Below are 22,653 nucleotides of genomic sequence, written 5' to 3' on the forward strand. Positions count from 1 at the left end.
GATATGGTGAAGTAGGAATTCTCTCCCACTGCTGTTATGAGTGTAAGTGGACACAACCACTTTAGGAAATAATCAGTAAAATGTAGGAAAATCTAAGATGAACATGCTTTGCTATACATTTTTCTACTTCTTGGCATAAACACTATACAAGAATATTCACTGTACAATCCTTAATATTAGTGAAGTACCAGCAGTGAGGTGCTGCTGAAATAAGTACCTAAAAATGTTCATGGCCTGGAAATAGAGTAATGTAGAAGCTAGAAGAGTTTTGAGGTGCCTACTAGAAAAAACTGGCATTGCCATGGACAGACCATTAAGAGAGATTTTGGTGAGAGCACAGAGAGAGGATAGCCTTAATCTTCTTGAGTGATCCTGATTAGAATGCTGGTAGTGAGGCAGCATAGAAAGAAGCTAGGGAAATTCCTTGACAAGTGGAATAAGGAAAACTGAGACAACAGAACTAAACAAGGCCAAATGATTTGAGCAATTTACAGTCAGCTAATAAATCAAAAGGTTTTATCTTCCCTAACCAAGGGCACTTAGGAGCAAATGGTTTGCAAGTTACAGACTGTTCATAGACAGAACAGCCTTAGTCCTAGACCCTCTTCAATGATGTTCTTGATAATGTTCTTTAAAAATGAGACTAATCAGAAAATAACCCCTGACCCCTTTATATGCATATTTTGATGAATCAATGTATTGAAGGATATACCTGAAAAGCTAATGAAAATTCTGTTAAGACCCTCCCTTGAGACCTCTTCTAGGATTTCAGGAAGCCAAAGAAAGAGAAAAAGCTTCAAGACAAAGGACACATGGCATGTTCTGACTAGAGCATGCCCATGCCTTGTATCTCTGTTGTCTTTCTTCTAAGACTTGCAACCAGGCGAGCAGTGGGCTGTGGCAACTTGTCCTGGTCTTACCCCCTGAACATGTCTCCAAGGCCCCCTTTCTCTCTGACTTTCTCTCTCCTGTTGCTTCTTCTACCTTAAGTCCTTCCTTTGTTTCACTGCCCCCAGCTTTAATAAACATACTCCCCAAATCACCTGGTCTTGTATAATGAAATCTTTGCTACATGAAGTCAAGAACCCACATACTATAGGCCAGCCCAAGACAGACCTGTTCTGGGTCCGGACCCCATCTGGTAACAGCAGGAACAGGAATAGTAAAGGCTAGTCTGATGAGACCTTAGAAATAAGGAACATTTTGCTGGACAATGGAGGAATGGCCATCCTTTTTAAAAAGAACTGAATTGGGTTCATGTTCTAGCATTTCATGGAAGTTAGAACTTGCAAGCAAGGACATGGGACATTTAGCTGAAAGTTTCTAAGTGAAGTGTTTCAGGAGCAACCTGATTCATCCAGACTCCTTAGGCCAAAATGCAAGAGAAAAATAATGTAAAGGCTGAAATTTTCATCGAAACGGAAGGAGCGCTGAAAAATATGGAAAATGCTCAGCCTATCCATATTGAAAAGAATTAGAATGTCTGTTTGGGAGCAAACACTGAGGGTGTGGCCCAAGACACCATTTGACAAGGAGACTAGTACTGGATCAGATAGCTCAGCAGAAGCTAGAAGCTCTTCTCCAAGAAGGTGGAAGAAAGATTCCACCTCTCCTACCCTGCCCTCACCCCAGCAAGGTGACTCAGAGAGCTTCAGGGGTCCCACTCCCATCACAGACCTAGAGGGCAAGGGCAGGAAGAGCAGTTTCAAAGGAGAAGCTGCTGGCTTGCAGGACCTCATTGGGACCTGAGGAAAGCAGTTCCATATTGCAGGTGCCTTCCCTCACTCTGGCACTGCACTGCTCAGCTGTCCCAGGTGAGGCTCCGGCAGGCCAAGGTGCAGTGTGGGCCACTGTGGCTGCCCCTCCAGAGGGCACAGGGAACAAACCCACCTAGATTTCAAGGAACAGATCCAATGTCCCATGAAACTGTGGAGTGGTGCCACTGAGAGTTCAGGACCATTTCAGAGACCCCGCTCTTAGGTCAATGCCCAGCAGAGCCATGGGGGAGAGGTCATCCAAAGCCATGGGAGCAGGGCTCTCAGGAGCTTGGGGCCCCATCCTATATTCTGTACAATTCCCACGACTCTGCCCATGACTCTGGCCAAGTGGTGTGAGCACAGAGAGAGGTAAAGGCCTGTTCTCAGGACTATCCCTCCTTTAATTGGAGAGGGAGCTTCCCCTTCCTTGATATTTTCCATGCTGTAGGTCTTCCATGTTGTTGCTGTCATTTCTTGGAAACTCCTTTCTCACAGCTTGAGTCTGGAGGTTGGAAGGTTTCTGCCGGGAGAGCAGGACCACTACACCAGTGTGCTGGGAAAGTGGGACCCCTGCCCTAATGGGTCTGGAGGATGGAGCATAAGCCAAAGAGGATTATTCTGCAGCCTTAAGGTCTAATGGAATTTGCCCCACTGGGTTTTGGACTTAATTGAGACATGTCATTCCTTTTTTCTTCCCTGTTTCTCCCTTTTGGAATGAGAATGTTTGTCCTGTGTCTGTCCAACCATTTTGTATTTTGGGAGCACTTGGCAAGTTTGATGCACAGGCTCATAGCAGGAGAGGAATTTGCCTTAGAATGAATTTTACTATTTTACTTTAAATCTTACTCTCATCTGATTTAGATAATATTTGGATGAGATTTTGGACTTTAGACTTTTGAGTTGAGACAAGTGTGAAGGACATTAATTTTGGGGGGGGCAGTGGTGGTGCTAAGAGTGAATGTTGTAGACTGAATGTGTTCTCTCCCAAATTCATATATTGAAATCTTACCCCCTTCTCACCCTCCATATGATGGTATTTGGAGGTGGGGCTTTTGGAAGGTGATTTGGTCATGAGGATGAAGCCCTCATAAATGGAATTATGGTCTTATAGGAGAGAGCTCCCTCTCCCCTTCTGCCATATGAGGGCACTGTAAGAAATTTGCTGTCTATGAACTAGGAAGTGGGTCCTCACCAGAACCGACCCTGTTAGTATCTTGTTCTTAGACTTCTCAGCCTCCAGAAATGTGAGAAAAAAAATTTCCTTTGCTTATAAGCCATCCAGTGGTATTTTTGTGTTAGCAGCCCAAATGCACTAAGACCTGAAAGGGAGAAGGAAACTGAATACCCATTAAGAGAAAATGGATGAGATGTATAACATGGTTACAGCAATTAAAATGAATGACCTAACTCTAAGTTCATAAATATGAATATATTTATCCATATAAATCTCAGAAACACAACGCTGAACAGAAAAAGGCAATTTCAAGAACGTATAGTATAATAACATTTATATGAAGTTTAGAAGCATTCAAAGCAATATAATATATAATGCTTACACTATAAAGATACATAATAGTAAAAACATGCATCTAAAAAAATAACATCAAAATTAGGATGTGATGGGTACCAGGTTTTTTTGGTTTGTTTTTGTTGTGCCACTCCATAATTTTCATGTTGATTACAAAAACTGGAATGCTTAATTGTCATTAAGGCATAAATCCTGGCACAAATCAAGAAGAAACATTACAAAACTTAGGTAATTGCTGCCATTACTTTATTTTGTTATACTTCACTTTCAGATAGTAATTGGTGAGTTGGGGCAAAGGGACAGAGATGATGTTAGGTTAAGAGGCTTTAAGAACTCTTTATTACAGTTGTCAGTGAGTGTCTTGGAAACATGAAGTTTGAAGTGTGAGTTGAGAAAGGAGCCAGGCATCCCAGAGAAAACAAGGAGAAAACACCAAGGAGAGTGGGATGATGAACTGTCTGCTTGAACAGTTAACTATTTAGGAAAGATTTGAACTGTATAAGCCAACATCTATGATTTTGTGTCATTTATGCTTTTAACTCACAAAGAACTAAAATATAGCAGAAAAACAAGATAGAAGAAAAGAAATAGAATTTACCCCCTAAAGCCATCACCCTCCATTGTCTATAGCTGAAATAGAAGAGTATACAGACATACACGAAAAGAAAGGATTCCAGAAATGGGAGGGGCTATCCAGAGTGGCTCCTTTTTTCTTAGAAGGGGATGTGGAATCCCAGCTGGCCAGCTCCTTTTTTCATTCAGACTTGAAATGCTTTGCGGTTGGGGTTGCTTGGCACAACATTGCCTTCTACAAATAAAAACACCTCATCACAAGCTGCTTTTCTTCTGCAACATTGTAACATGCTTTAGTGGCTAAATCAGAAGGTGACATGCTTTTTAATTCACTGGAAGAGACTGCATGTCACAAATGGAGCTACTCCTGTCAACATTTTCCTGAGTAATTCACATCGGTTATAGATTCCTCAACTAGATATAAGATCCTAAAACAGGAGGAAGACATGTTGTCAATGTATTAGCATTTTGCAGAGTGTACACAATGACTTACTGTAAGACTCAGTGAGAACACTATGACTCCACTATCACCGATGACCAGATACTTATTCATTGAGTTATGTACCCACAATGCTCCAGTGTTACAAATCCACTTAACAGCTTCAAGTCTTGAGGTTTCTATTTGTATTTCTAAATTAGCATCAAGAAATACAAAATCATAAACAAGGATAATCCCTATAGGCTGCTGCCAAGAGGTTTTGTGTTTATTTTAGCATACATAAGAAATCTATTGAATTTTTAAAATGTGAAGCAGTTCTTTTCACTAAGAATATGTGGTTAGGTGAGGCTGGCCTCATAGTTCTGGTCTTTAAAGTGGGTCTCACTTTTAATGAGAGCCCTGAAGCTGAAGTAAGTTCATGAATAAAACAGAGGAAAAGCCTCATTTTTACTAAATAAGGCATTAAGTCTAAGGTTCTTTGTTTTCTTCCCTTTTTTATTATCTCCTCATACTACCTGTAAGAAAAGGCAGCATTGGAGAGACAAAATTTCTGCTCTTGACAATTTATCTTTTTAATATTTTCTTTCCACTCACAAAGTTCCACGTCATTTTATGAGGTCACTGGCACCACCTCCTGGCCTTTGTCATCTTTATCTTTTTGCTTCTTCCCACTTGCCAATGAGGGGTAGACGATTGGCAAGTTAAGACGCTGCGTTTCCACCTGTCTGAAAGAGGTCAAATTGCGGATGCGGCTCAGGGTCCTGGCCAGACTCTGGGAAAACCTGGTAGGTTCATGGGCAGTGATCTGTACAGGCCAGGTTAGGCCTGGGGTCCATAGGGGCAGTGGCTGTTGTGGCACTGGACCCTCACCCTTCATAGACTTGAAATGCAGAACTCTCCACATGGTAGCCATGGGCCCTGGGCACTTAAAAAGTCCTCCATCCTCTCAGGTAATGTTTCTTAGAACTTTTTCACTGGCATTCATGGGAGGAAACATATTTTACTTCATAATCCAAGTTTGTCAGGGTCCACCAGTCAGGAAAAAAGAAACCAGAATATTTCAACAGAGAGAATTTAGCACAGGAAACTGATGAAACAGATGTTGGAGGACTGAAAAATTTAGAAACGCTGGAGGAACACATACTTACTAACTGCAAGCAGCACTCTGGGGCCTGAGGTCAGAGAGAAGAAAGGAGGCTGAGCTATCAGGACCCAGTGGCTTAGTCCGGTGGTTCTGGAAGTGCAGTAAGGAGTGCAGACAGGAAATACTGCTACCAGGCTGTGCAGGAGAGATTGTCCCAGGATGTGACCACTGCCAGACCCATTAGCTAGATCCTTAACAGAACAGAGATTGCTTCTTGTAAGCCCTCAGAGACTATCTGATGAGCCTCTCCCCTATTCCCCGGGCATTCTGGTTCGTGGATCAGGCCGCTGCCCTGCCCTGGAAAAGCATGTAATGCATTTTCTCCTTGTCTGGGGTAGGTTACTGGTATGTGACCCATTCATCCTGCCCTGTTCTATGTAATTCTGTAGCACCTGCCATGCAACCTGAATGATATCTATTTGTCTTGCCCCCAACCAAGGCACACCTCTGTTAAAAAACTTCTGATTGGGGACATTTTATTAACACAGGCTAATTGGCCATCACTGAGGTGATGCGGACAGGTGTTGTACACCAACAGGAAGTAACCCTGTGAGCGAGCTGCTACCCCTCCTCCAGCCTGGAGGGCTCCCAGATGACAATGTAGAAAAGTGCTTTGCACAGTTCCAGCTCCACTGACACAAAGCAGTAGGTAGAGAGGAGGTCTGAAGCTGAAAGACATTAGCCCAATAACTGTAGTGCACGAAAAAAGGGCTTCTATGAGAAGTAACCTCGCTGGGTGACCTAATCATAAATCCCTAATTGGGCCATCATAATGGGTAGTCATCTCTAGGCATATAACTTTTTAGTAAAATGTTTATCTTTGCTTTAAGCAAGCCCTGTCCATTGTTTCTGTCTTTGAAATTAGTTTAACAATCCTCAAGAGAGCACATAATCTTGTCAAATATCCTGTAATCTAATTCCACCTCCACGTAATCTTCTCTTCCTCCCCTTAATTTCAAATGCATAAAAGAAGATGCAAAACTGTTATTTTCTGGAGTGTTTGAGATTGTGCTCTCCAGCATATGTTGTGAGTTTGGCTCAAATTAACTCTTATAAAAATTCTCTACAGGTTTGGATGTTTCTTACCTTGACACTACCATACAATACCTTACCAGAGCTATGAGCACACACTCTGCATTTAATTTTCTATTGCTTTCTGTTCTAAGTTACTTTACCTTACTCTACCTTACCCTATCCCATTTTAAATATTCAAAAGCTGGATGAGGCTCATCAAATTGATTTCATGACCCACTAAACGCTGCTCTAGGACATTTTCAAGTTACTATGAGTATTGAAATTCTGTGCCATTTACCTCCTGATCTCCTTCCACACGAAAAGTGACTTAAAGGACTTCTCTCTCAAGGTAGTCTTCCACTGAATACAAATGGGGGCCCACACTCTTCCATAGGCTTCAGGATATTTCTATTAAGAGGCTGCAAATGTCTTGTATTATACCAGAAGGGGTACAGTCCCCAGAGTAGAGGTTTTACTAAGAAGAAAAGTTAAGAAACCACCAATCAAAAGTACTTATTGTGTCTTTCTTATATAAAAGTTATTATAAACATGTTTTGGGGGAATGCCCAGAAATGTACATCAGAGGAGCATGAAATCCAGTGAGAAGATAAAAGCCAAATGAGTAAACAGCACGTGAACTGCCACTAAGCAGGATGGTTAGCTGTCCAGTGGGTGACTTTTAGCAGGAACATTGTGAGAGCAGGGTGATAGGGTTGTAGCAAGAACAATCTGCAAGTTTTTATGCAAAGACCTGGGTTAGTTCTTGCCAAATAGGTAGGATTTAGCATAGGGGTTGCATTCCTGGTGAAGAGAACAAGTAAGAAGCACGTGGTATGCTCAGCACAGTCCTGGAACTTGGGCATCATAAGTAGTAAGGAAAACCTGAGCACCAACCGGAGTTGAGATAGGGAGCCTTGGACATGGAGAGGGTGTACAGACTGAACGCAGGGAACTAGTCCCACATTTACAGAGCAGGTCGAAGAGCTGGTGGAAAGTGCACTGAAATTTGCTTTGACAAAGACCAAAGTCAGGGAACATTAAGGAGGGTAGTCAGCAAATGCTACAGAGGCCCAGACAACTGAGCACTGAGGAAGAACCTCTGGCTTTGAACTGATGTGCCAACTCTCTTTAATGAGGGTGGTGGCTCTTGGCTGTATTGTCTGTGTGGACTAATCTGTTATCATGTTCCGCTCCATTTTTTGGATTTTCACACTGTGTTTAAATATCATATAAACTGGTCCAAAGTATCCAGTGAAAACAATAAAACTCATTATCAATTCTTATTCCTTCCCAGCTGTCCAGAGCCACGTGAGGTTTTTAAGGTCTTCCTTCTGTGACCACCCTCTTTCCGCTCACTGTAAAGCAGCTGTTTCCATTCACTACTGTCATCCATTCTCTTTAAGTGGCTTCTGTTGGGACCTCGCATTTGGAGATTGCACTGTAACTGTGGCCAGCTGCCTTGCAAATTCAAGTGACTGGCCACAAGGGAAACCAGATGAGGGATGGGTAGATCAGGTGAACCTATCATCCCTACTACAAAACATGTGTTCAGCTGATAGCAGATCAGTATCATTTTCTCCAGGAGTAAGAGAATCTATTTCAATGCTTATCATACATGCAGAGTTGTGACCAAATTGCCAGAGGTGACAGTCTCGGTGTCGCTTCTATAAAGATGTCACTAATGCTTAATACTCAGATTTTGTTCTGGATTTTATGACTTGCATGCTGACATTTATTTTGCACAATATAAGCTATGATCATGTAGATTTTAGTTTATTTTCTTTCTCTTAGAGAGATTGGATTCCAGCAACTATTAGCTGCTGCATGGGGGAGCTCCATAGGTCGCTGCTCATCCCTGGTCCAGGCAACAACTGCTGCGGGGGAATAGAGCACGTCGCAGGGAGTGCGGTGCTCCAGGATCTGAAGGTCACTGTCCTGGGCCAGCTGAGATGGGAGCATGGACTCTGAATCCTGCAGAGCCAGTCCTGGCAGTGTCACGGATGGGGGAATAAACACGAGTAGTTGCAAATACTTCTCTGTTTGCCAGGGAAGGGGACATGGCACTCCCCTCTAGTAGGGAAGGCCCCAAGCCCATTTGTTCAAAGGCTTTTATTGAAACATTTATCAGTGGGGCTAGGTAACAGGAATGCACAGGTTATCTCATTACATAAGTATGTTAATGTTTACTGAGAATAGATGATGTTTTGAAGAAAACATGGCAAGAACACATCTATTTACATGGGTCTGAGAGGAGACTAGTAAACAAGATGACTAAACATGAGAGCGTAGTAAACATGAGAGCAACAAAGGGTATAGGGTTAGGTCTGTGAATAATGTAAATTTCCTTCCCAGCATGAGCTGGTTATCATATCTTTTGAGGGAAAAACAAAGCATAATTTAAAGAATTTACTTTTAGGCCTGATTATCGCTGGGAACCACCAGATCTAGTTTTTTAGGGCTGTCTCTGGTATTGTTTTAAGCCTGAGCCAGGCAGGGGGAGGGAGCCACCAAGAGACAAGGAGGCTTCTTTCAGATAGAATGAGGACTCCAGCCATGTACAAGCTGAGCTGAGGGGAGTGGGCCTTTATGCCCTTTCTCTGTTTCCCCCATGCCCTTGTCTGCTGCCCATACCAGCCAATGTCTGTTTTAGGTTGTTTTCTCCTTGTGAGAAAACTTACCCATCATCAACAAGTGACCATCACAGGGCCAAACATGGTGATGTGAGGGGGGCAGGGGCTGCGCTCCTGCCAGGGTGGGTAGTGGCCTGTTTTCCCAAGGCCTCCCTGATTATTTCCAGCCTTGGGGCCCTCTCGCCTGTCTGGGGGTTACAGTTCCCCCGCTAGACAGGTCGTTTCCCCAACAATCAATGGCTTCCTAATTTATACTGAATAATTTTCATAATTGAACCCACTATGTAGGTAGCTGCTTAACATTTATTAACTTATACTGTGGGTGGAATCAGCTAAGAATATGCAGATATATACTGGCATGAAGAATATTATTTTAATAGCTGGCACTAGAGTTCCTGGTGGGGCAGGTGTTTTCTTTGTGTAGAAAAGTATTTTGCTAAACAATTTAGGAATGGTAGGTGGCCCTGAAAGTAGGATTAGGAGACAGAGATACTAAATGTACTGTATCGAGAGAGAGGACAGGAGCGATGGGAACAGAGATAGTGGAAAGTGGGAAGTTCCAAGTTTATACTGAAAGAGGATGGGATCAATGGAATCCAATGCTGTTGGGATACAGAGAACTTTAAGAGGAGGGAATTCTAATTTTAGGTAACTTGCAACCTTCATTTAAAATTCCTCAGTTGCTCCAAACCTTCAGAAGAGTTTGCTATAAAACAACCAAATAAAACGTTGTGTGTCAGCAGGAGATGAGATGTGAGGGAGCCTGGTGTATTCAGAGAAAGCAAAACTCAGAGCCAGTGACTCTGAGATCATTAACTCTCAGGGGATGTGCCATCTTGGAGAGAACACTGTCCCTCTACCACAGATGAGATAGAAAAGGGACTTGAATCAATCTCAACCAAATCTCTGTGAACAAGGTGGCCTCGATTGGAATGGGATAACATAGTAGCTTGCTATTTTCAATCATAATTTCTCGAGACATTTATTATTAGAAAATGATAGGATACACAATCTCCCTTTTCTCTTCATTTATTTAATCTCAGGCATAATTGTTCTCATGAGCAAAATCTGGAAATTAGACCTAAACTATCTCTATGGTTCCTATGAGTTTATAGCTCTAATAATAATCTTGGAGATACAGTACAATGAGCAGATTGGTGGTTGCTAGAAGAGCCGGTAGACAGTGGGTGAAATGGGTGAAGGGGGTCAAAAGGTAGAAACTTCCAATTAATAAGGTAAATCCTGAGGATGTAATGTGGTCAGCATGGTGACCATAGTTAATCATACTGTATTGTATATTTGAAAGTTGCTAAGAGAGTAGATTTTCAAAAAGAAAAATCAACAAATATTTTTGATTTTTTGATGTAAATTGACAGTGAAATGTACAAACCATAGGTGTATCATTCCATGAGTTTTGACAAATGCATATACCTCTATAACCTTAACCAAGTTAGAGAGCTTTTCCAAAACTACAGAACGCCCCCTTAAGTCAAACTCACTCTCACTCCCAGGCTACCCCTTGTTTGACTCTGACCATAATGGATTAACTAATTAATAATTAAAATTTATTGTTAAATGCCAAGCTTTGTTTTATAATACTTTATTGGCATGAAGGCTTTTATTTCTCACAAGCGCTGTGAGATGGATGTTACCTGGATATACCCAGTGTAGCAATTAGGACCTGAGCAAGGGAGGTAGAATCCTGTGATCCTAATCTCAGTTTGTACCACACTGCATTGTGTGGGTTCAGAACAAGTCATCCCAAAATGTGCCTCTGGTATGCAAGATTGTTTTGAGTTAAAGGAAACTTTAGCCACCTGCTCAAGAACACTTCAGTCCCTTCCTTAACTACTTACTGAATTTGAATTAGGGGCCTTGCCCATAATGAGATTATCTGATCATTTTTGACCTTTGCATAGGGCACGCAGACTTTTATTTACTAAACATGTTTTTTTTTTTTTTTTATCCCCTTGCAATGACTCTTTGAAGCCCCAAGGTGCACTACCTCATCCCTAGGATATACACTCGTTTTACCCTTTCTGTCTCTGAACCTCTCCTGCATGTGGGGGTCTCTGATCTGTCATGCATTAAATTTGGTCATTTTCTCTTGTTAATCTGTCTCGTGTCTATTAGCAGCGGAGAGCACCTTGGGGATAAAGTTGGCTCCTCTCCGCACAGCATCTGAGATGGTATGGGAAGTCCACAAACATAACATCACAGGTCAAAATGCAAGGGAAACCCATGCTACTAGTGAGTTCTCAAACCTCTTGAATCATCCTAAATGCCGTATGCTTTACACCTTCCTAAAAGATTCCCTTCTCTCCCACGGCTCAGAAAGCAGTAGGAGCAAGGAGGTGTGAAAGGCTGCAAATGTGATTACACTGGTTGAGCAGCCCAAACAGAGGTGGCTCAGGTAGCAAACAAGTCTTGGGCAAGCCCAATGGGCGGAGGGAGGGGCCGGCTGGAGCTCCCTCCTCTGATGACACATGCGTCTTCTCGGAATCCAGCCGCTTCCAAGAGCTCAGCCGCGGGGACAGGACACGCGTCCTGCCACGCGGATGGCCGCTGGCAGGGTTTGTGAAGCTGCCCTATCGCTTAATTAGTCAGCCGTTCTCCTGTATTTCACCGTCTCCCTCTCTCCCAGACGCACCCTTGCAACTCCTTTGCCCAGCCCGAGGGCCAGGTTCCGGGCTCCTCCCCGAACAGATTTCGAGTACCCCTCACCGCCACCACTGGCAGCCGCGCTGTCATGGCAACCGTACGCCTCCTCACGCTCGTCGTGAACTAACGGACCCTGCGGAGTCGGCCTCCAGAGCCCCACCCCCATCGCACTACACCTGGACAGTCATCACCAACAGTCGGCTGATCTGCGGCACGTGGGTAATGAAGCCAAGAGAGTCCGGCCGGAGCAGCAGAGCAGGCAGTGGGGTGCCCAGGGTGACAGCCACACCCTGTACCCCGTCGCGGGCCCTTGGGCGCCGGTTGCCGCGCAAAGAGAGAGCCGCGGGGCGCCAGGCTCGCGGGTCATTGTGGGGATTGTAGTTCGGCGGCTCCTAGGACTCGCCGCCTTGGCTGCGCGGCCTGGACGGGAGAACTACAAAGCCCAGCGGCTCCGACGGCTGTAAGAGACAGATAAACTTTCAGCGGACCGTGAGAGAGAAAAATCTCTCTTTGTGGTGAGGGGTTCTTGGGTGGTCGCCGAACCGGGCACTGTGCACTAGGAAAGGAAAGTGGAGGTGAGATTTGACTTCTCGCCCGTATACGGCGCCCGCCCTGGCTGCCAAGCTTTGCCTTCCCCGGCGGGGCAGCGCCTCGCGTAGGCTCGGGGAGGAGCAGTCACCCCGTTGTGGGGCCACGGGCCTGCGGAACCTCTGACCCGCCCAGGTTGCTGCCTCTCCGTGCAGAACCGTATGTATGGCACACGTTTGATGTGAGACCCGACGAGCTCTCTTTTTATCAGGCTCTCCTGTTTTCCCTGATGCGATGTCTAGATGTTTAATCATGTGTATATGCAGTGGCCCAGAGGCGTTTGCATATTAAACCCATTGATTAATAATTACGCAAAGGGCATTGATGTTTAAAGGTTAAGTGTAGAAGCGGATAAAAGATACCGTGCTTGTTATATAGTAGTATCTGGAGTTTTTACCGTTTTGCATTTTTACATTTTATTTATTGGGGGACAGGATTGCAAAATGAGTTACTCCCACCCCCAGCTTGAACAGTGCCCACACGTATTTTGATTCTACTTTGAAGATTAATTGAACTTTAAAGTACAGTAGTAGTAATTTTTAAAGCACAGGGTTTTTTTTTTTTTTTTTAGCAGTGAGTAGTAATATTCCCTTTGATTAGTCCATTGTTTTTCAGAATTGCTCAGGAGTATGTTTTCAGGATGAAAAATGCCGTATTCTATTATTATTATCATTATTTATTAATACTCTGGAGTACACCTTAGTCCTTAGAGTTGGCTGAGGCTCCAGTGGTGGTAAGAAAGCTGACTGAGATCTAGGCAACCTTACTTGACCCTTTAAAATTTTTTTGACAGGCAGATAACTATCCTAGAAATTTGGTATTTTATATAGCATGTTAAAATTATTGGTAGTATTGTGAGCTTATTTGTGTGTGTGTGTGTGTGTGTGTGTGTTTTAAAAAATAAAGCGGCATAAAACCAATGTAAAATTCCTTTTCTCAATTAAAATGAAGCTGGTCTCTCTAAATTTTACTTAAAGTAGTGATTTTGTGCAAGGGGATGGAAAGTAGGTTTGGTAAGACCATTAGAAAAAAAATCGAAGCCTTCTGTTACATAGTATAGGGATTTTAAGTATTTTATTTATTCATTCAGGATTTATTAAGAACTTATTATGTGCCAGGCATTATTCCAGGTGGTGGGAATATAGAGATGATAGAAGATAGTGTGTGTCCTGCATGGGGAAGAATCATGTCATCACAATAGTGTGATACAGATGGGTGCAAGTTGCTATAGGAGCCCAGAGGGGGAATCAATAGTAACATAACACTAACATTTATTTAATGCTTACTTTTTGTGAGACACTGTGCAGTGTATTTTTAAGGTAACCCCTTATTGAATCTTCACAATCTCGTCAAGTAGTTACTGTCATTTAGAGATGAGGAAACAGACCTACGGACTTTGCCTAAAATCATAGCTGATAATGTGTGAGCCTGGGATTTCAACCCACATGGATCTAACTCATCTAAATCAGGATTTCAAACTAGTGCCATTCTCTGTACACATTGGTAGAAAGATCCTGACTCTACCTAAGGAGATCAGGGCAAGTCCAGTATAATGTGACATTTGACTTGTGCTAAGAAAGTTGAGTACACTTTCATTGGAGAGTGGATGAGGAAAGTCATTCTGGGCAAATGGGACAACATGCTTTTTGGATAGATTTGAGTGCTTTGTATTTGGGGAACTCTAGGTCATTCTAATGACAATCCCAGAACACATGCAGTGTAGCAGGACAGGCCAGATCTTGAAGTGCTTGGTAAAGAGTTTAGAATTTTCATTCAACGTGTGTTCACCCTTGAAGAATTTCAAGTGGAGTTAGTGTTATTTGGTATGTATTTTAGAAAGAATACTCCAGCTCCAGTGTGGCGAATGGACCTATGAGAGGATAGAGTGGTGGTGGGGAAACCAATTTTAGAACAACAACAAAGTCCAGTAGAGAAATGAAGAGAGTCTGAACTAAGTAGTTGGAGTTATAGAAAGAGATGAATTGTAAAATTATTTAAGAGGTAAAATTAATAAGACTTAAGAGTTTGGATGTTGGGGGCCAGAAAAATTTGGAACCCTAAGACAATTGATTCCTAGTTTTCTGGCCAGAACAACTGACAGTGTCATGAAACCATTGATTGAGGTAAAGAGGAGCAGGTTTTTGTGAAGGTGAAAGTTAAAGATAAAGCAGTTCAGTTTTGAGTATTTGTTCCAGGTTCCTGTGGGTGTTCAGGTAAGGATGCATGTGGGTCTGGAGTTCGGAGAGAACTTGGGCCTGGAGGTGGAGGTTTGCATGCAGATCAGCAGTGAAGTGATAGGAGAGAATGGATCAGCACAGAGGAGGATGCTTAGAAATGAAAAAGGGAGAAGTTTGAATATGGAACTCTTGCAAAGTAGCAGCATTTATGGTCTGTATGCATGTGTGTGCACGCATGTTTTGGGGCATTTTGAGAGGAAGTGAGAGAAAAGCTGACACAGGATACTGAAGTTAGGAGGTAAGAGGAAGAGCCCCAGAGAGCATGCATAACAAACTGCAGAGGAGAAGGAAAGGAAGCAGGAAGTAGGCCAGAGTATCAGGTGCCTCAGAGAGGGCAAGTAAGGTAAAGGCTGAAGAATGTCCAGTGGATTTGGTGACTCCAAATCATTTCTAAACTTTGCAAAACTGAGGAAGAGGAATCTGAGCATAGGCTACTTGAAAAAGAGTTAAAAATTTTCCATAATAATCCATATCAAAAGGAAATAGAATGAGCCCCCATGTAGCCATCACCTAGCTTGAAGAGTGAACACATAACCACTTTTGTTTCATTTTTAACACCTGCCCCCTCAACTGGATTATTTTAAAGCTAAACTCAGATATCGTATCTTTTTATCTGTGATTTAAAAAATATATATCTTTAAAAGTTAAGGATTACTTAAGAATGTATACATATGATACCCAACTTAAAAAATTGACAGTACTTCCTTAATATGAAACTTCCAGTCCCACTATTTTCTTTTTTAAAGAAGCTTGGCTATGTAGAAAAGAAAGAGATGAGGCAGTATAAGTAAAGAAGTTTGTAGAGTTTTTTGTTTGTTTTAAGATTGATTATAAGTTATTAGGGAAAAAGCCAATAAAGAGGAAATGTTTGAAGTTGTAGGGGTGAAGAGAGAGGAGAGAGCTGATAGAGATCCCAAAAAATGTAAGAAAGGATAGGATGAGCAGGGAGAAAGAATTAATTTGTTGCATTTTATAAGGATCAACTAAGTGCTAGCAGTGTTCCTAGGCAGAGTGCTAGTGTTGAGAGAAGAGAGATATACTGAAAAAGGAAGAGAAGAGGTACAGGATACTGACAGGTTGGGTGGTGAAAGATCAGCAAGTTCAACACTATGATTTCTAAGGGGTGGATGGCAATAAAGTTCAACTGATAAGGGAAGAGCCTGGAGTTAGGAAAGGAGAGTGTTGGGATTTGGCATAGCCATGGTGGAAAGGGCACTGAGCTAGGACAAGTAAGAATTGTTTCACTGAGCCGAGGTTAGAAATCAGTAATTTTCAGTGACAGCAAAACATGAGGTTGTGATTATCTTCCTTAAATTTTGATTGATTGATTTACTAAGGGAGAGCTTAACATAGGAAACTTGTGCTACTGGGAAGAGAATCAAGGCTAAGAACTTATAATCAGACCATTCCTCAACAATTTTGGATTTATTCATTTAATTGATTATTGTTGTCTATTTTGTGTAAATATCACAGTAAAACTAGATAGGCCCTTACGGATGGGTCAGGTTAATACTTTGTACTTCATTTTCTCAACATGTGCAATTGTATTCTTTTATAAAGGACATTCTCCAGGGGTCAGTTTCTGAGTGGTGTAGTGAAAGGAGTCAGACACATGTGTTGTCCAGTTCTGAAACCACAGTTTATTGTCTGTGATCACAGGCAAGTTTCCAAACCTGTACCCATACTAAAAAAGATGTAAATATTGTCTGTATTTTATAAGATTATTGGGAAAATTAGACAGTTTTATGGAGGTAAACCTTTAGCACTGAATAACAGAAGACCTTTCTCTTCCCTGTCTTCCCCCTCCTTACCACCAATGTGACAGCATTGTTTTTTCTGTTGGACAAAAGACCACGTTCTGGGACTGTACCTGACCATATGAGACAGGTAGATCAAGTAGTAACATTACAAAATGATAATTTTATTTATAAAAGGACTCATCATTCTTTTAATGCGGCTTCTTTAAAAACATAAAGTGTTATTTTGTAGTCCATTAATAGTAGTAATGTCTTGTTTATTTTTTTAAATGTCAAAATCCATTATTTAAAAAAAAAAAAGAAGGAAGTCCTACCTTTTGCGACAACATGGATGGAACTGGAGAATATTAAGTAAAATAAGCCAGTTGGTGAATGACAAATACCATATGATCTCACCTATAAGGGGAATCTATTCAACAAAGTAAACTAATGAACAAAATAAACCACAGGCATGGAAACATGGAGCAGACTGAAAGTGACCAGAGGGGATGGGGAAAGAGGACAATGGTGGAAAGAAGGGGAAGGGACTAGACAAAGAATGTGTATGAATGACCCATGGACATGGACAACAATGTGGGAATTGACTGTGGGAGTGGGGGGCAGGGTGGGATGGGTGGAGTAGGTCAAAGGGGTAAAAATTGAGACAACTGTAATAAAATAAACATGATTAAAAAAAAGAAGAAAATGCTCTGAGGGGATTGGGAAATAGTAATGTCTTTGACTTGGTTTCATTTTCTGAGAAACAAGAGAGTTGCACTACATTATTTGAGATCCCAGTAGCACTAAAATTCTTTGATTCTGTGACTACGTCTCATTTCTGGGCTGATTTATATTATGATTTCACTAATATTTGAGCATCTGTTTATAAATGAACATACATGTATATTTTAATGTACTCAGCATTATTCTAAATACTTTCCTAGATAAATGGTAGACCTAGTGAAAGTATGCTTTAGAATACCCGATAAAAGTCAGACATGTACAGGTATTTGCTAGATAAAGGTAAGGCATAGGTTTTTAAGAGTAGTTTAAAAAATGGAATAATTTTCTAAAGTGAGTTTTTAAATCTCCATTAGCTGTCTTTTGGTAGGGATGGTTTAACTGTGGTCCTGTTTGAAGGTATGGAGATGGAATAAATGAGCTTTTAAGTCCCTTTCTAACTTTCTAATTGTAAATTGATAATTGTCCATTAGTAAATGTTGATCAAAAGCTCCTATTAAGCCTCCCTTTTTAATGAACCCTAGTTGTTATACATTCTTTGAAGTCAAGAACTATGTTGATAACTCCACATGACCTTACATAGTTTCTTACATAATTGTAGGTATTTGTTAAATGGGATATGTGCCTACCAAATACAGTAGATTGGATGATGAGTGTATGAGTGAATGAATATAATAAGAAAATTACTTTTTTTTTAAGATTGTATTTATTTATTTTTAGAGAGAGGGGAAGGAGGGAAAAATGGAGAGAAACACCAATGTGTGGTTGCTTCTCAGGCGCCCCTCACTGGGGCCTGGCCAGCCGCTGAGGCATGTATCTTGACTGGGAATTGAACCAGTGACCCTGTGGTTTACAGGTCAGCACTCAGTCCACTGAACCACACCAGCCAGGGTGAAATTACTTGTTTAAAGAGTGCTTGATAAAGTAATACAAAGCAGAGAGGGTTTTGAAAGGTTTTATATTATTTAAAACAGTATGAAATTAAGGAACAGTAGTATTTAATTATACAGCCAACCTAAACAAAATACATTATTTTATTTCTAATTAGCTTTTTATTTTTATTTTTTGATTAGCTATATAACTGAAAGAGTTGGTACATTTTGAAGGCATTTGAGGCAGTAGAGAGTGTAATGAGCCAACAGGGCAGGCTCTGAGTTAAACATATCTGGGTGCAAATCCATGCTCTGAGTGAGTTTAAGTTCTTTAAAGCTTCAGCCTCCTCTTCTGGGATTAGCCATTTTTATTTAGTAGTGTTTAGGAATAAATGATATAATGACTAGCAAGCCATTTTCATCCCATTGCCTGATGTGGATTAAGCATTTGGTAAATGTTGTCACTATTATTTTCATGCTGAAAGGATATTTATGCACTTCAGATTTATAGTTTAAACTGCCATCTTGAGACAGAGTTGCCCTTTAAGAGTACTGCCTGGGACTCCAGAAGCCCTCTGCCTTACTCTGCCTCCATTTCTGGCAGTTTTTACAGCCAGAAGTTATGGGGACTTCTCTTCCCAACTCTGGAACCCTGGGCTTGGGGGCCTGTGTGAGGCTGGGACCCCTTGCTCCTCAGGAGCAACCTCTGCAACCTAGATCCCTCTTGATTTTTATCTGATACTCAGAGGTATGGGACCAGCCTGTTTCCTATTTCCGCCCCTCCTACCAGTCTTGATGTGGCTTCTTTAATTCCCTAGTTGTAGGACTTCCATTCAGGCAGATTTCGGGCAGTTCTGAATGATGGTTCTATAGTTTAGTTCTAATTTTGATATGGTTGTGGGAGGATGCAGGTGATAAACATTTTTTTTTTATTTTCTGTAATACTTTAAAGATGTTAGTGGACATTAGTACATGGTGGTTAGTATGTGATGGTTACTTTTGAGAAACATGTCTTAGAATTATCTGTCTAGATTCTTTTGTGTTGCATGGATAGTTATTTTTCTGTTTCTCAAGTATTTGAGAAGTGAGCTTAGGTAAGGAAACAAATGAAAAGGCTTCATTGCTACAGACATTCACCTGTTATCTCTGGGTTTGTGATTAAGCCATAGTCGCCATTATTTATCACAAGCTATAGTCCTTGAGAATATAACCCAACACAAAAAGATGGGAGGAGCTGTAACTTTCAAAATTAACTGTTTTGGTGATGAGTACTCACATAGTAGACTAAGTTATTGCTGTTAAAAGATATTTCAAGATGCATTCATTTGAGACTGCATGTGGTCTCAAAACACAAACACATGTGGTTATGTGTTTATTTTAATTGCCTGTATTTATAGTATTCATTGTGTGAAATAAACTGGATTTTGGTGATTTGGGTAAGCATTAAAAATATGATATGAACAATGTTGGGTTATTGCCTGAGGGAGTCGGGGGTGCTGGGTGGAGGGGGGCAAAGAGGAAATATCAGGACAACTGTAATAGTATAATCAGTAAAATATAATTAAAAAATATATATGTAGAACCTGGACATTAAGTAGAATTCATTGTGGAACAAAGATACTGAAAACCAGACTTGATTTGTTATTGTTGTGTTGGTGGCTGCTTCCATATTTCTAGAATAAATACCTACTTTCAGGAATTTATAACTCAGAGAAGGAAAAGAAGCAATATGAGAGGGATATGAAAGTGTGAGACTGAAAATAGTTTAAAGCAGAGCTTTTTTCCTTAAATCCCGTATATATTATAAAATTAAAAATTTAATTTATAACTAAAAATTTAGTTTGAAAAAATGTTTCTATATAAAAACCATTAGACCCTGGAGATAAAAGAATTATAAATATTATTTCATTAAAAAAATTGTTAGTGACATCCTAAGCAGCTTTGGGTTCTGGATATAAGCTAGTTTTTAGTTTTTCCAGATATGTGTATTAATCTTGATATGAGATTAAAAATCCAAGTGTGTTGGGAGAGAAAGTTGTGTGTGCGTTGTATGTGTATGTGTGTGTTGTGGAGGGATGGTAAATTTAAAGGAGAGAAGAGTGTATTGGAGATGAAGCTGGAGAGACAGGTTGGAAGCAGGGCTTTATTTGTTGCATTTAGATCTCAGTGTTGGAAAAGACAAGTCATAATTACCTAGAACCAGATTAAGCAATAGTCTGTGTTCTTGGTCTGAGTATGAACCTGAACTGAGCTCTGCTTTTTATTTTGAGCATCTACTTAAAGATACTACTTGGATCATTCTGTATAAGGCAACATTACTGTATTAGTTTGACAGTAAATATTGCAAGAATATGCTGAATTCATGTTTTGAATACAAGATAAACTCAAAGTAAGAGAAATATTGTCAATCATTAGCCATTGCTAAAATCCTTCATGCCTTCTTTAGATGTAACCTGACCTTTTAAAAGTCCTAGAAACTTCTTCTCATTTGTATTAAATGAGGTTTAATATTTCAGGATTATGATTGAAAGTAATTAAAGTTATGGTATAGCATCTAGAAATTTATAGTGAAAACTGGGTCAGTTCATTTCTTACTATTTTTGAGGAAAAATTTAAGCTGCTCCAAACCTCTATATTAATGTTAAATGTAGGGTAAAATAATAGCTTACATTGAGTCAGTGCTCATTATATGCTATGAGTGATATTAACATATTATCATATTTAATTTTTACACTAACCTTATAATATTAAATAATATTTTCCCTATTTTATAGATGTGGAATGTGACTTGCCTGTGGCCACGGCTAAAAGTTTGTGGTGCCTGTATTCATGCCCAGGTTTTTCTGTCTGAAATTTTTATATTGCTGTCTCACTTGAGTAGCTTAGTTTGGTATACAGTTGTAGGCTGGCATTCTCCCCCCTGTCCCATTCCTTAGCACTTGGGAGATACTCCACTTACTCTAGGTTTCCAGTGTTCCTTTTGAAGGGTTACCTGCCAATATATTATCTTGTCTTTGTAGATAATATATCATTTCTCTCTTGGTTTTAACATTCTTCAGTTTTACTACATTGTCTGTAGGTGTAGACTTATTTTTATTTATATTGAAATAGAGAGTTAGATGTTGTCTATAGATTTTGGAAGTTTATTAGCCACTGTATGCTTGAATACTGTTCCTCTCTTTTTTCCTTCTCTTTCTACTTTCTGCAATTCTTATTTTTGCTTACTTATTCTATTTTTATGCTGCATTTTGGCAAATTTCTACAGCTTTATCTTCCGGTTTCTCTTTTCTCCCTTCTTTTAAAATCATTTTTTATTTTTCAGTTACAATTGACGTATACTAATATATTAGTTTCAGGTGTATACCCCAGTGATTAGACATTATATTAACTTACTAAGTGGTCATCCCAATAAATTTCATACCCCTCTGATACTGTACACAGTTATTAGAATATTACTCACTGTATTTGCTATGCTATGTTTTACATTCCCATGACTATTCTGCAACAACCACCTTCTACTTCTTAATCACTTTACTTTTTTCACCCACCATTGGCAACCCCTTTCCCATCTAGCAACTGTCCAAATATTCTCTGTATATGAATCTGTTTCTGTTCTGCTTGTTTATTTTGTTTCTTAGGTTCAATTGTTGATAGATATGTATTTGTTGCCATTTTATTACTCATATTTGGTTTTTTCTTTTTTTATCTCATTTTAATTTTATTAAAATGTTCATAAAAACTATTTTGAAAAGAATCTTCTATGCACTTTAACAACAACCAAAAAAAATCAGGGGTTTGCCAGTTCTCTTTATGTCTAGTTCATGAGTTAGGATTCTTTCTGAAATGCTCTTTCTTAATTTCACTTTTTTGTTTCCACTAGCTAGTCAAGGTAACTGGTTTATGGAGTTACAACTCTTAGGGTGAAAGCTCAGTTGCCTCAGACAAAATTTGCATTTTGCCTTCAGGTTCCATATAAAGTCTCCTACTTGAAGTTTCTTTTTGTCTCTTTATACATGAACTTTGGATTTCATCAAGCTGCATAAGTATAAGCTCAGCCATCTATTTCTCCCCAGGATATCCATGAGTCTCTTTCTATCCCCTGTGCTCTTAATCTCTTCCTTCACTTAACTCCAGGCAGAGTGAAAAAGCAGCAAGTGAGTCCAGGTCAAGGACGTCTGCATCTTTTACATTACAGCTCTTCAGACCAAAGCGTATTCAAGCTTGAACACTATGAAATGGAAAAAAATGCATTTTTCCAAGAATGAATGTATAATCAGGAAAGTTCCACTTGTTTGTTCTTTTCTCATTGTAGTATCACAGTGAGTAGTTTCACTGTGCTCTGCATATTCATCCTTAACCTCTGGTTAGGCAGAATTTCAATCAGCTCTTTCTCTTCTGTGGCCCCATGTGGCCAATTGGAAAGGCACACTCATCCTTTGCCCTATACAGACTGTAGTAACCAAAAGAGGCACTTTCCTTCCTCTTTCTCCCTCGTGGTCTTGAGAGGAGATCTGAAGGAAGCCCCTTAGAACACCCTACCCCTATAGGCGTGCCTCTTTTTTCTTAAAGCAGACCCTTTGTAATCTCATTTGGTAGAAATGAACTCCTTTGGCTTTTTCTTGCCTGGGAAGCGCTTTCTCTCTTCTTAGATTCTAAATGATAGCTTTGCTGGGTATACTAATCTTGGTTGTAGGTTCCTTGCTTTTCATCACTTTGAATATTTCTTGCCATTC

At 40.4% G+C, this 22,653-nt stretch overlaps 1 protein-coding gene across 1 annotated transcript in view; it reads left to right on the top strand.

The window, feature by feature from the left end:
* The first annotated feature begins 12,109 nt into the window (after window positions 1-12,109).
* The window catches only part of KATNAL1 (katanin catalytic subunit A1 like 1), a 113,578-nt gene continuing 103,034 nt past the window's right edge, over window positions 12,110-22,653 (top strand). Inside the window, exon 1 of the mRNA XM_054577113.1 lies at window positions 12,110-12,321. The gene's annotated coding sequence lies outside the window, so the exon portion shown is untranslated. The remainder of the gene's footprint in view (window positions 12,322-22,653) is intronic.

Source organism: Pteronotus mesoamericanus, unplaced genomic scaffold (genome assembly GCF_021234165.1).
Source record: "Pteronotus mesoamericanus isolate MK-2021 breed Mesoamerican mustached bat unplaced genomic scaffold, CSHL_Meso_final contig_41, whole genome shotgun sequence".
Taxonomy (NCBI): domain Eukaryota; kingdom Metazoa; phylum Chordata; class Mammalia; order Chiroptera; family Mormoopidae; genus Pteronotus; species Pteronotus mesoamericanus.